This window comes from Miniopterus schreibersii (genome assembly GCF_964146895.1).
Source record: "Miniopterus schreibersii genome assembly, chromosome: X".
Lineage (NCBI taxonomy): Eukaryota > Metazoa > Chordata > Mammalia > Chiroptera > Miniopteridae > Miniopterus > Miniopterus schreibersii.
In genome coordinates, this window is record NC_138104.1 from 31,577,941 (window position 1) to 31,581,910 (window position 3,970).

The 3,970-nt window shown below is 43.3% G+C and overlaps 1 pseudogene across 1 annotated transcript; it reads left to right on the top strand.

Moving 5' to 3' along the window:
* The first annotated feature begins 423 nt into the window (after positions 1-423).
* On the top strand, positions 424-834 carry LOC308550736 (large ribosomal subunit protein uL23 pseudogene; annotated as a pseudogene). Its single transcript has one exon. The product of its transcript is annotated as a large ribosomal subunit protein uL23 pseudogene (transcript).
* Positions 835-3,970: the final 3,136 nt, after the last annotated feature.

The following is a 3,970-nucleotide window of genomic DNA, read 5'->3' on the forward strand; positions in this document are numbered from 1 at the left end:
AGGGTCCATGGGGACTCTCCGGACAGGGGACCGGGGTGGGGGGTAACACTCATTAATAAGAAACATCATGATGCCCGGCCGGCATGGCTCAGCGGTTGAGCATCGACCTGGGATCCAGGCGATCAGGGTTCGATCCCCGGTCAGGGCACATGCCCGGGTTGCGGGCTCGATCAGTGACTCTCTCATCATTGATGTTTCTCTCTCTCTCCCTCTCCCTTTCCTTTCCTCTCTCTGGAATCAATAAAGATATATAGATATATTTTAAAAAAAAGAAAGAAAGAAACATCATGATGGGTGTGGGCGGAGAGAAGGAGAAGGTGAAACCAGAAATGTACACCGGTCGCAAATTGTAGCTGGTCTTGTATGCCACGTATGGAGTTTGGACTGGATCCTAAGACTTAAGCCAGGTGCCTTTTCTCGAAGATGGCAACAAAAGTGAAGAAGGAAGCTCCTGTCCCCACCAAAGCCGAAGCCAAAGCAAAGGCTTTTAAAGGCAAAGAAAGCAGGGCTGGAAGGCGTCCACAGCCAGAAAAATAAAAGAAGATCTGCACGCCACCCACCTTCCAATGGGTCAAGACGCTGTGGCTCCCTAGGCAGCTTAAATATCCTGAGAAGAGCGCCCCAGGAGAAGCAAGCTCGGCCACCGTGCCATCCTCGAGTTCCCCCCGACTACTGAGTCAGCCATGAGAAGACAGAAGACGACACGCTTCTGTTCATTGCCGATGTCCAGGCCAACAAGCACCAGGTCAAACAGGCGGTGGAGAAGCTCTGACATTGACGTGGCCAAGGTCAACACCCTGGTCAGGCCTGATGGAGGAAAAGGCATATGTTTGATTGGCTCCCGACTATGACACTTTGGATGTTGCCAACAAAATTGGGATCATCTACACTGAGTCCAGCTGGCTAATTCTAAATATAAAAAATTTTCACAGTAAAAAAAAAAATAAAGACTTAAGCAAGGCAAGCCAGGGAGGGGGGCTTGGTCCTGTGCTCTAGTTTGCATTTAAAAAGGCGACTCCGGTTGCAGCTTGAAGAATGAACTGGATCGGGCGGAGGCAGGAAGTGAAGGGAGTTTTGAATACCTGAGATCTGGAATTTTGTGGGACTGGAACAGCAGAAGGAACAGGTTACATGAGTTTTAAGAGGCCAGTAAGGGGCAAACAGACTGGAGGAAATTAGAGTTGTCAGTGTAGTCAATGTCTCGTTAGAGGAAAGAGCAGTTGGAATGGGACTGGGGAAAGAGTGAGGTACAAACTTGGGAGGTTATAACCAGATAATGAATTCTCAGAGTTTAAGATTTCCTAGGCGGTGTGGTTCAAAGTATGTGTGATATTGTGATTAATAATAAATACATATTTTGGTCTTCAGTCCAAGGTTCCTGACTCAGACCTCCCAAACCGTTGGCATTTCCTAAGTAAGAAGAGCAATCGGAGTAACTTTCGTTATATTCAGTCTTTTGTCCTCAGTTCAGAGCTTGTTATTTACAACAAGCCCCTTTCCACAGCAACTGAGTTTATGCTAATGGGGTGACTTTTGGAAATCCCCTACAAATGGGGGAGGAGGGTGCTGGTTGCCGAGGGAACCAACCTGATTAGGGGGTTGGAACTTTCAGTCCCACAGCTGATTTCCAGGGAGGGGAGAGGCCTGCAGGTTGAATTAATCAGCAATGGCTAATGATTTCATCAATCATGGCCCCATAAGGAAGCCTCCAAAAAACCCCAAAAGGACAGAGTTCAGAGAGCTTCCAGGTTGGTGAACCAGAACACATCCATGTGCCGCCACACGGAGCCTCAAACTCCACAGGGACAGATGGTCCCGCGTTCAGGAACTTGTCCTATGCATCTCTTCATGGGGCTGTTGATTCCTCTCCTTTGATATTCTTCGTACCAAACCGGGAATGTGGTGAGTAAACTGGTTTCCTGAGCTCTGTGAGTAGCTCTAGCACGTTAATTGAACCCAAGGAGAGGGTCATGGGAACCCTGATCTACAGCCAGCAGGTCAGAATTGCAGGTGGCAGCCTGCTCTTGTGACTGCCATCCGAAGTGAGGGCAGTTTTGTGGGACTGAGCACTTAATCTGTGGCATGTGATGCTATCTCCAGGTAGACGGTCTCAGAATTGAGTTGGATTGTAGTCTACCCAGCGGGTTTCAAAGGACCGCTTGGTGTGGGGGAAAAGCACATATTGGTATTGGGTGCAGAACTGTACTGTAATAAAAATGCCTGCAGTGTAGCCATGGAAGTTGAACGCAGAGGTCAGGGTAGAAGCAGACAAAGTCAAGGCTACAAGAGATTCCCAGTTCTGATTGTGTATCAGAATCATGGGCAGTGGTTTTAAAAGTCACACAAGCTAGGTTCCCCCCATGCACAGAGATTCTGATATAGTAGGTAGAAGTCAGGCATATGCACTTAAAAAAACTTCTGCAGATGTTTCTAATGTGGAAGCTAAATTGGTAACTCCTGAGCTGATGTTGGATGGGGTATCCATACAAACCCTGAATCTCCAGATGACAGCAATTTCTGTAGGGATGGAAAACGAAGTCTTTGCTGAATGTGAGGTAGTGAGCAGCCAGAGTAAGAAACGGGGAGAGGAACCGACTGTGGTGTAGCCAGAGGGCAAGAAATTCAAAGGAGCAGGGGTTTTTACTGAAGGGTGAAGGATTTAACTCAGCACCAGAGAGCAAAGGGTGATGGTGTAAATCTCACCTCCCAACACTGACTCCCTTTAACCTGGTTCACACAGCACAAAGCTGTTAGCTCATCTCCACTTCACCCTTGGCATTTCCAAATTTCTACTGCACTTTATTCTGTGAAGAAATGGCTTCAGGGATGTTCTCATATTCTGAAGCTCTACTTTCCACTTTTCAGAGCTCATTGCCATCTTTTAGATATTTCATTCACTTTTCGATGACCATAGCTCCTGGGGGGAATAAAGTGAATCCTGTGGACTTGAATCCAGAAATTTTAAAATATGAATTATGTTCTATAAGGTTCAGTAGCTCACTTCTTATAGCTGGTTTTCAAGATATTTATGTGAAAGAGGATTAGGATGGAGTGTTATTAGATCATGTAAATTAGATCATTTTCAGAAGAAAAAAAATGGACTTCTGTAGAATACAGTGGAGCATTTGGACTAAAGGAAGTTCCAAGTGACTGTCTCTAGCACTAGTAGGAATAGTAGTGTATGTAATGAAACATTGCAAATAAATGAAGAGCACAAGTCTTGTTCGTCTAGTATATTTTATTATCTTTCTAATTGCTTTCATTATAAAAGTAATGCAAGCTCTGTGTAAAAGTATCAAATAATTCAGAGGTATCCAGAGTAAAAGTAAAGGTTGTCTTTCCATAGCACCACTCCCAACACCCCTCCCCAAGTGTGTACCTCTGTCCAGATGTTTTCCTATGCATTTATAAAAACATATGTGCATATATACCGGGTGGGGCAAAAGTGAGTCTACAGTTGTTCCTATGGAAAATAATACAATAATTAATAAATAATAATACAAGAAGAAACTCTGGGTTTCATATACTCACAACTGTAAACCTACTTTTGCCCAACCCTGTATATATTATGTATTTTTCTACAGTTTTTCTTTGTGTTAGCAGTATATCAAAAATATCTTTCTATACCAGTACATACGGATCAACCTCATTCTTTTTAGCATCTGATAGCATTTCATAGTATGGATGTATAATGTTTTTAAATATATGCCCCTTTTTTGGATGTTTGTTTCAAATTTCTTCCTTTTATAAAAATAATTTTTTCATAAACTTCCTTGTGCACCTATTTTTGTGTGCATGTGTTAATATTTCTGTAGCATATATTCCTAAAAGGAGAATTGCTAGATCAAAGGATATACATATTTAAAATGTTGATAGATTATTGACCATGTCCTTCAAAAAATTTACATTTCCACAAATATAAAGTGTTCATTTCCCCCACTCTCTTGCTAGTTGTGTGTGTATTGTGAAT